The 10,454-nt window shown below is 37.7% G+C and overlaps 1 protein-coding gene across 1 annotated transcript in view; it reads right to left on the reverse strand.

Annotated features, from left to right (window-relative positions):
* The window catches only part of hoxd3a (homeobox D3a), a 66,770-nt gene extending 62,908 nt beyond the window's left edge, over nucleotides 1–3,862 (reverse strand). The window contains exons 1-2 of the mRNA XM_044365426.1: nucleotides 3,670–3,862; nucleotides 2,507–2,698 (exon numbers count right to left, since the gene is read on the reverse strand). The gene's annotated coding sequence lies outside the window, so the exon portion shown is untranslated. The remainder of the gene's footprint in view (nucleotides 1–2,506; nucleotides 2,699–3,669) is intronic.
* Between the last annotated feature and the right edge of the window lie 6,592 nt (nucleotides 3,863–10,454).

Raw genomic sequence — 10,454 nt, forward strand, 5'->3', positions numbered from 1 at the left:
TTTACCACAAGATGCTTAGAGAATTCTTCTCCCCATGCAGAGACAACTTAACAGAGAAATGACATCTCATGCATGTATTTTGTCTTTCGTCCTGATGGTGGTCTTGGTGGTCTGCACCTGACCTGCCCACAAATACTTTCATGAATGCAGAAGTACATAGCAGCAAGACAAAAATAAAAAAAAAATTTAACGAAATCAAAGTGTTTTTGGAGTGTGACCTTTATGTTTGTATAAAGAGTCAGTCAATGCAAAAAATTAATACTTTATTCCCCAGTTTAACTGTATTATAAATGTTTTTAAAAACCCCTTTCAATCACTGGTTTGTATAACGTTTCCTAAAACCAGTCATTTAATAACAGACTACATTTCTAATAGTAAATGGCCACCAATATAAACAGAATAGAGTTTACCGTCTGAACTACCTAAGCAATGGTGGACAGTAACTAACATTTACTGTTATTTAGTCATTTTACTCTGTAATTAAGTTCTTAAAGTCTTCTTTTCTTTATCTGTCAGTGCAGTAAGAATATTCCAACCTATTTTCAGTGCAAATCCCCTTGTTTCAAGTATTTTCTAAAACAAAATGACAGCATTGGTTTTTGGTTAAAATAGTATGTGCTTAGTAGCAAAGCAGAAAGTTGAAAATATGAAATTCATATAACGCTACAAACAGTCTTGAGAGGTGGTCAGGGTGGACAGACACCAGAAAAAGTTCACTTAATGTGATACTCTACCACAAATGTTATAACTATCAGATTCTCATTCCCATAGGTTTGAAAGATAAAAAAAAAACTGATTGTCCCTGCCATCACAAAGACTTGTGGTCAGCTTGAATTCAATCAATTCTGATGGTGAGTTTTCACTGCTTTCCATTCATATGCTCAGTATTGTTCAAGACAGTCATTTTTAGCAAGATAAGACTGAAATTACACTCTTTACACTCTCCATTAGACTTTCAAGGAAGGTGACAGTATGACACAGGATAATGTGTATTTCATAAGTATGTTTTAATTAATGTATAATCACCTGAAAATAAGAATTGTTATGTTTTTGTTACCTTAGAATGAGCCCTTTATATCTACATAGGGAGTGGGTCCTCTCCCACAGAGGCTGCCACGTTGCACCGCCATGTTCCTACAGTAGCCCAGTACAGACAAACCAAACACTGGCTCTAGAAAGAGCCTTTCGCATTTTTCGCAGCCACCATAGATTCTCCTTCATGCTTCAAAGGGGAGGGGGAGGGGAGGTTTATTCATTTTGTTGCAATCTGCAACCTAACTGCTAGATACCACTAAATTCTACACACTGGTCCTTTAAGGAAATACAAACAAAAAGTGAAAAAAAATACTATAAAAAGTACAGAAAACACAAGCAAATACAACTGCCTTTATTGGACAGTTTACGGCACAGATGATTAGGAAAGATGGGTAGAGAGAAAGTGTTATGACATGCAACAAAGGCATATGCGTCCTGGCTACCAGACATCCCGCAGGTAGAGTTTGGAATCATACTCAACAATGACCTCAGTTTTGACGAACACAACACCGATATTCAGGAACGACTTCATAAACTCAAAGCACTCTTATGTTGCTTACCAACTGATGTTGCTGCTATGCAAAACCACAGTTCAATCCATATTACTTTAGCGTTCCCTCATGTTTCTTTACCATCTTATCCATATCCAATGAGAACTTTTCTTTTTTTTTTTCAAATTGCACACACTGCCTCCAAAATAACTGGCCTCCTACTTTACCCTACCAATCTCTGCAACAGAGCCTCCATTGCACTCACCATAGTAAACAACCCTGAACCCATTTCACGCTTCTCCCATCCAAATGCAGTCACAGGATGCGAAAATGGGGAAGCACATGCTCTCATAAGAGTCTTGTTCTTTCTGCTCTGGCAGCTCTAAAAACAATGTCACACTGATTACAGGAACACACTTATATTTAGTTATGTATGTTATTCATCTATATTTCTTGGTGTGTGTCTGTACTATATAGATATCTGTAGAGTATGTTAAGTAAGCTCTATGATACTATAGTTCACTATACAAGTTGTGACATGGAAAATAATTTAGCACATTTATATATCAAAATAACTGCCACCAATCCAAAAACAAACAGCAGAGTTTATGCTTAGCTAGAATTAATCATTGCTTGTCATTTCTTCATTGGTCCATTCATGGTACATTTAATGGATTTACAAATCAGTGAATTATGACCACCTGAACACAAATACCTGGTATGTATGTGGTCACAATAACAATATTAACTGAATTCACATTTGATTAGGACCACTTGAATACATTCATTAAGACCAAACCACGCCCTGTTGTGGGCTATTGAGGCCCGCAAAGAATACAACATCTACGTCCTCCGAATTTGGACAAAAGAAAGCTGCATTTCTAAGCCATGTTTGGAAGAGACCTTTGCTGACCAGTTATGAACTTCCTTGATAGGCAAAGTTAAATGGAACCAGTTCTAGTCTGTTTTAGTGCACTTACCTTGCGCTGCCATTTCAGACTGTTAGGTTTAACATCAGCACATTGTCCTTCCTTGGTCTTCAGTAAGCCCCAGTGATGAACTTTGTGATGTAGCACATCTGGTCCTCAGCAAGGGAACATTTGAAGACCCAATAAAAAGAAGTGCTGCCATAACAACCTTTCCTCAGTTTAGGCAGATGAAAGCATGGATTCCTGAAAAAGTGAACACAAAAAAGAACTTTAAAAAGGGCAGTGTAGACAGTGCAGTCAGCAACTGAAGAAGGCCCAAGTTCATACAGTAGCAACAAGCCACTTGCTGTGACCACATCAGGAGTGTGGCTGTTTATGCCTGGCCATGGCTATGATATGACTATGGCAACTGCTATGGCTATAGGATATGGTTATGAATGGCTGGCTACTCTATACAGCACATAAGGAAGTAACAGCCAAGAAAGTGTTAGAGTCAGACACTCCCACCAGCATTTGAACCCAACTCCATTAAGTAGATCAGATTGATTGCCAATATACCAACAAGAGTTCACAGATAGCTTGTGTCACAGCTTTGGTAATCACAACAGTGCTAGTCATAGTCAGCCACAGGTATAGCAACTCAAAAGTCACAGCTACAGCCAGTGTCATAGCCAAAATCACAGCCACAGACACAGCTAGAGGGGTAGACATAGCCATAATCACAATGCTTGTAACTACAGCCATAGCCATGGTCATAGTCACAGTCACAGCCATGGCAGCAGTCAGGCATGGTCTTCATGGGGTTACATACAGGAGTCACAGTGTAGGGAACTCAATAGCCTCCCTTAGTTAGCTTAGCAGTCAAAATTATGCACTTGTGTATATATAATTACCCATTACCCATAAAATACTAATGTGCCAACATGAAACTCAATGCACAGTGGCAAACAGAGTAGCTAATACAGCTAATGCTAAAGTAACCTCATCAACTTAACTGCAGTATCTTTACACAGAATGAACATAAAACATTTGCTGACTTTACTCAATTGCTGTTCTCCCACAAAACTGATACAGGCAAACTACCACAGCCTGACATAACCAGCCACGACAAAGTTTGTACCTCCTCACAATGTGGTCACAGCATGTAGCTGCAGCTACTGTTGGAGCCCAGGCCTACTGCAACAATGTCCATAAAACAGCAGCTATAAACCAACCATTTGTGTTTGAACCGTTTCCTTTTTTTAGAAGTGCTCCTCATTTCCTTCATGTTAAAGAATTAATTAAAATAAGAAGGCTTATGGGTTTTCTTTGTTTGAGAACCTTTCTACAGTGTAGCATGTTAGCTAAGTCATGTTAGCAAGGATAACATCCTCTCTTGTGAGAAAATGCATTGTGACAGCATGTGTAGCAAACCCTGGCACCTGCATAACCAAAGCTTATATACCCTCCCAGTAACTCATTGGGACTGGACCAAACAACCAGTGTGGGAGCTCACTACATAAATACATATATACAGACAACTGAGCAAAATAGATATTACATTTTATAAGTTCATGTTCACAAATTACCAAGCAGTTACAGAGACAAACATCTATGTGAACACCAGCTTAAGGAAAACACTCTTTGTCAAAAACAGATACATGATCCCCCCATGCTCCTCAAACATGGTAGAACCAGGAAGTATCAAAAGACATGAGATCCCATGTTGGTCCTTTTGCCTGAGCCACATAAGACAAGTGAGTAACAAGGTAAGACAATACTTTGCTATGGACATTGTGTTAGCAGCACTTAGCATACCATCAGCAACAGAAAAGTCAACATGCCTGCTTGAGGTTACTGGACCAATTGCTCATTTGTGTTTCGTGCTTTGTTTAGGACTGACTTCCACAGCTGCCAAGAACTGCAACGACAAATCTTCCTATTTGTACAAGCGCAAACATGAATACACACATGGGATGAAATACAATATCATGAGATGGAGCAAGCATTTTATACCCTCACAGGAAGGGGACGAAACAGGAAACAAACATTTTAGAGGGAACCAAATCCACATCAATATGCCACAGCTGCCCACTGCCACCTTCCACGTAATATGGCTAAATGCATTCAGTTTACTGCATTTAAACACTTTTTTTTTTAGATCAAGTTACCTTAAGCTGGACTTATAATTCTCCTTTCAGGGTGTGGCAGAGTCCATGTACAAGGCTACATACTGTAACTCAGCCAAGATACTGCCAGAGCCGACTTGCATGTCTTAAACTACACATCAGAGGTACAGGCATAGGCCTACCATGTGGAGTACCCAAAAACCAACAAGTCCTCAAAATTAGACAACCACATAGGTCATTTGACCATGTGCTCCAGAATGACCCCTAAGAGTGTTTCCGAATCAGGTGCCTCCATTAGCAGTAGTTGGCAGGACAAATTCATTTGTCAAATCACTGTTTAGAGACACTTATATTTTATGATGTGACAACGCTGTGGTCAAGGACTGAGTTTTAGGCACAAAAACCACTTGGTTATGGAAAGATCGTAGTTTGGGTTAAAATGATCACTTGAAATGTGGTGTGGCTTAAAGTTACTACTTCCATAACCCTCGTCCTACCAAAATATGCTGAGGGGCAGCTTCTGAGAGCTGTTCAATCAGAACAGAGTGGGCTCTTTGGAGGGGCAGCCTTAAAGAGACAGGAGCTAAAACGACCTGTTTCAGGCAGGGGCTGAACTGATGGGCTGCATAAAGGGCCTGTATAAGATAAATACGTTTGTTTGTTTGTTTTTACTGTAAATCATGCAAAGATATTCCAGTAGACCCCCAGATTAAAAATATAGGCCTGTAAATATGCATATGTCCCCTTTAAGGGGATTCTGATGGAGTGAATCATGTCAAGGAAGTGGCAGTAAGATGCAGGTACTTTGTCTACAATGGAAGTAACAGGTACTTCAACATAAGCTTAAATAAATGTGTCAATAAGCCTGTACCATCCAGGAGTTTTTAAATAAATAAACTTGAGCTGTAGCTTTCAAGCCATGGGCAGACAGTGTTTTGTTAGCAGGAGTATTGAAGAGTAAGCACCACACAAGCATCTAACCAGACCAATGTGATATTTACAAGTGCATTTACATGCCGTTTAATGTGCTGCAGCTAAACAGCTTTTCTATCTGACGTCAGCAGTGTACTTTTCCAAGTGAATCTTTGTTTGGTGGCTCATTCAACAAACTAAGATGTAGGACAAGATGTGTGTGTGTGTGTGTGTGTGTGTGTGTGTTTGTAAGTTAGATAAGGAGACTTTAGCAGGAAAGCTAATGTGGGTTGTTCAGAGTCTGCGGCTCTAGAGTTGTGTTGGAGGATGCTGTCTGGATGTTAGTCAGTGTAACCGTCTGCTTTGCTTATGATAGAACGCTGATGTTACTGCTTTGTGCAAGTGTGTTTTAAAATGAAATGATTTGATTTGCTGTATGGAAACAAATTATCCATCTACATAGACAGAACTAATGGTATTCTGATGAATTTACAGAGCAGATATGTATGATGTAGCAGACTAAAAAAAGCCTTTTAATTTCAGTTGGAGTTCTTTGAAGAAATCTTTAAATAAATCAGTATAATGTTTATATTTATGTATGTGCTATTGTGATTTATCTCTACCTATTTCTTCTGTTGTACTTTGGTCTCTCTTGCAAAATAAATTTTAGTCTCAATGAGACTGCCAGATTATATGTACAGCATAATTCAGGGCATCCTGGTGCCTGACTGAGACACTTACCATGTATTTTCAATGTCTCTGCTTTGATTCCAGACTGAGACCTTTGTTGCGTGTTATCCTTCTCTCTGTTTCCTGTCCGTCTCCGACAGTCTTGACAGTCTGTTATAATTTTTTTTTTTTTTTTTTTTAAACCCAAATCTTAAAGTTTTTTGAAAATAGCAGTAGTTCATGCCTGGCATATGACTTGTATTTAAACTGGCTAGCTAACAAAATGTTTCGATTTTGCATTATTTGTAAACAAGGCCAATTGTCATTGACCAAGAAAGGATGATCCCCACAGACATTTTGGGTCTGTATGTACAGACCCGACATACTAGATCCTAACAAAATGTGTTAGGAGGACCTAGTGTGTCACATCAAAATTTCATTAAAACACAGTTAATAGAAAATGTGAAGAATATCATCAACTATAAAGTCCTTTAGATTTCATTTCAGTCATTCTGGAGCTCATTTACAGGCAGTACCATTGTTTTCTCTCCCAAAAGTACTCTGAAAGGACTGTTAAACAGGTTGATTTAAAACTGGCTTTATAGTTATCAGGTATCTCATGATGTCATGTATTTTGTCTTTTTCTACTTATGTATTTGTATATTTGTATTTGCATGTTATTTAAACCTGCCTAGGGACCAGGGATGTAAATTAGCATTTTTTGCAAACTCCGGCATGTTTACATCTTGTATTTTATATTGATGTTCCATAATGTGCTCTGTCCCTATCAAATAAACAAGTCAATAAATAAATATTCATCAATGCACATACTGTATGTTACTCTTGATGACAAGAGATCAAAATGGTGAAAAGGACAGTTAAAGTTGCCCTCATCAACCAAATCAGATTATTAATTTATGTCTTTTTTTCTTGAATTAAATAGCAAAAGTATGGTTTTTATCTTAAATAATTGGGTGATTTGGTGTTTTCTGTAACCGCTTTATATTTTTTGCAATCATTAAACTTATTGGAACATATTCTTTCTTCTGTTGCCATCATTTAGTCCATTTTTACTCCTGGTTTGACTGAATAATGAGCTTTTTGTGTTCTGCTCTCGCTTTTATGAGCACCCTCAGGCCAGTGCTGTGTTTACATACTCACTAATGAATCCCACTGTTTAACTTATAACTACAGTACTACATAATTAGACATAATATTTAGTTTATTATCCGCATTTGTGATCACAAGGTGTACTTGACCTGTAGATAAACCAAGTTTCAAAATAATCTCAGATATACAGACTTTAAAAAAGAAAGAAAGGAAAAAGACAGCTTCTCACTTGATCCCAATTTAAGTGAACAGTTGTTTATTGCAAAACAGCTTGGCTTACAGATCTTTCTACAAACTAATTCTTTTGGCTAAACAGGGTAAACAACAGGATGCAGTGAGAGGTTTACAGTCATTATCACTGAAACACTTGAAACACTTCTATCCATAGCATATGAATTAAAGTAGACACTTGCCAGCAGAGATCAGAGGAGGTTCGGATCCATTTTTAATTCTGGAGGGAGTGATATAAAATTTGATTGTATAACCATAACCATGGTCATTACCTGAAACTACTGATACTTTTGTATCAACTACTACATTATTTGGCAGTGATTTACATTTTTTGCATACGTACAATGACAATAACTTGGGGTTCAGTGACTTGCTCAACAGGTCTTTGACATGGGGGCAGGAGCTGCTCGGGGATTTAACTACCAACCTTGCAACTGATTGCCAACTTACAATACTGCATTAACTGATGAGGCAATATTACTGGCAGCGTTGGCTGAAATAAAAAAAAGACAAAATTGCATATTATCACAATGACAGAAGACCTCCATCCAATATCAATATCAATCAATCATTTGTGCCGTCTTTGATCCGAAGGTTGGCTTTCATGGTCCTCCTACTGTTTCTCTTCACAGACTTTCTCTTGAGTTGTTCATATCTTCTTTCTCCGCTCCATCTCTTTATGTCATCAAGCCACATTATGCGTTGTCTTCCCACTCCTCGTTTCCCTTCAATCATCCCTTCCAAAACCCTCGTCATCAGCTTCCCACTGGACCCATTCAGAATGTGCCCCGCAAACTCAAACTTTCTCTCTGCAATCTCCTTCATAAAATACCTGTCTTGTCCTACCAGTTTCAGAGCCTTATCATTTGACATAAATCTTCTCCAGCTGATCTTGAGCATTCTTCTCTAGCACCATATCTCAAATGCATTTATTCTTCTTTTTGCTTCCTCTGCCAATGTTCACGTCTCTGATCCATATGTACTGTAAGAACAGAAAAGATATAGGTTTCAATGATCTTTTTCTTTATTGTGATGTTGATGTTGCTTCTCAGAAGTTCTTTATTCTCCAAGAAAGCCATTTTTGCTGGTCCAATTCTGCATTTAATTTCCTCCAGACATCTTCCATCTTTGTAGATTTAACTTCCCAAGTATTTGTATTTGTGCACTTGCTCTAATTCTGAATCCTCCGATTTAAATTTGATCTTCTCAATTTCTCCTTTTCCCATAATCATTGATTTGGTCTTTTTGCTGTTCAATGCCATTCTGTATCTCTTGCAAGTGTGCTTCTCTGATCATCCTTTCCATGTACAAATAGAGAATTGGAGATAAGATGCATCCTTGTCTTACACCTCTTAAGATGTCTACTTCTTCTGTTTCCATTTTCTGTAATGACAGCTGCTTTCTGGTTCCAATATAGATTTTCTATTATTATATTTCATGTGCCGGAAGTCATTCTTTTTTCAGTATCTCAATTAGACGCTCATAGTTTACCTGATCAAAAGCCTATCTATGAACACCATGTAAACTTTTTTGTTCTTTTGTATCATCCTCTCTCCAATTGTTCTTAGTATGAGGATGCCATATCTTGTTCCTTTTCCTTTTCTATAACTCAGCTGGCATTCTGAAATCCTGCTATCAATGATGCTGGATATTCTGCTCTTGATTATATTCAACAGTATCTTTGACCCATGACTTATGATACTTATCAGCCTGTGCTCTTCACAGAATGAAATTGCACCTCAGAAATTCTTCTGGTATTTTTTCTGATTTGTAGATCTTATTTATGACATTTTTGATGTTTCTTTCTCCTTCTGGTCCTAGACTTTGAAGTAGTTCCGCTGGGATACCATCTGCACACCATGCTTTTCTTTTGGGTAGCTTCTTTATCACTTCCTGAATTTCTTCCTCTATGATTTGATTTATTTCTATGCCAGTTGTGTAATCTGTTTCTCGATTTGTCATTGCTTCTGTCCTTTGATACTCAGCTCATCTTTTAAACACTTGGTTTTTCTCAATGAGCACTTTTCCTTGTTTGTCTTTTATTGGTGTTGATTGTGACTTGTTGGTGCTTTTTCCATTGAAATCTCTCATCTTTTGATGAAACCTTGGGTTATGCTGTCTATCCAGTTCCTCAAGTTCTTCATACAGGTTGTTGAAATGTTCTGCTTTCACTTTTTCTTTCACACATTTGTTGTATCTCCTTCTTTAGATTTTGGTACTCTTTTTGTTTAGCTTGATTTTTTGCTTCCCGTCTTCCTTTTTTCCCCCAAGATATTATCTTTCATCCATTTTTGTTTGCATTCTTGCTTTTTATTACCACATATCTCATCTGCCACTTCTTTTGTGCATTTCACTATATCTTTCCATTCAGGTTGGTTTATCAGCTTTAGTTTTTGATCTGTCATTTCTGTAAATTTGTTTCTACTTCCTCCCTGTTTTAACTCATCCAAGTTCTATTTTTTTTACTTTTTCCCTTTTTCTACCTTTTTCAATTTGCACTTTAGAGTTACTATGACTGGGTTATGGTCTGCTCCAGGCCTTGCTTTTGCATTTCTTACTGAATTTCTGTATCTTGCACTGACAAGTACAAAGCTCTTCCATTTGGGGCTTGCCATGTAGACTATGCTTTGCATTCTGCTTTTGTTCAAACCATGTGTTGGTGATGATCAATTTTTGCTCTTTACAAAAGGATCTTAACATTTCACCACTTTTATTTCTGTCATCCAAAAGACCAAAAGGTCCCACAATCTTTTCTTCTTTTTGTTCTCCTACCTTTGCATTAAAGTCTCCCATTACTTGACATTTTTACCAAAGGTCTTTTTGCTTTTAATCACTTCTGTTAGTTGTTTATAGAAAGCTTCTTTTACAGCCGATTCTTTATCAGCTGTTGGAGCTTATGTTATGAACATATTCATGTTTACTGGTGTTGAGTTTATTTTTACGCACCTAATTCTATTATTGATGTTGTC

This window comes from Thunnus albacares, chromosome 11 (assembly GCF_914725855.1).
Source record: "Thunnus albacares chromosome 11, fThuAlb1.1, whole genome shotgun sequence".
NCBI lineage: Eukaryota > Metazoa > Chordata > Actinopteri > Scombriformes > Scombridae > Thunnus > Thunnus albacares.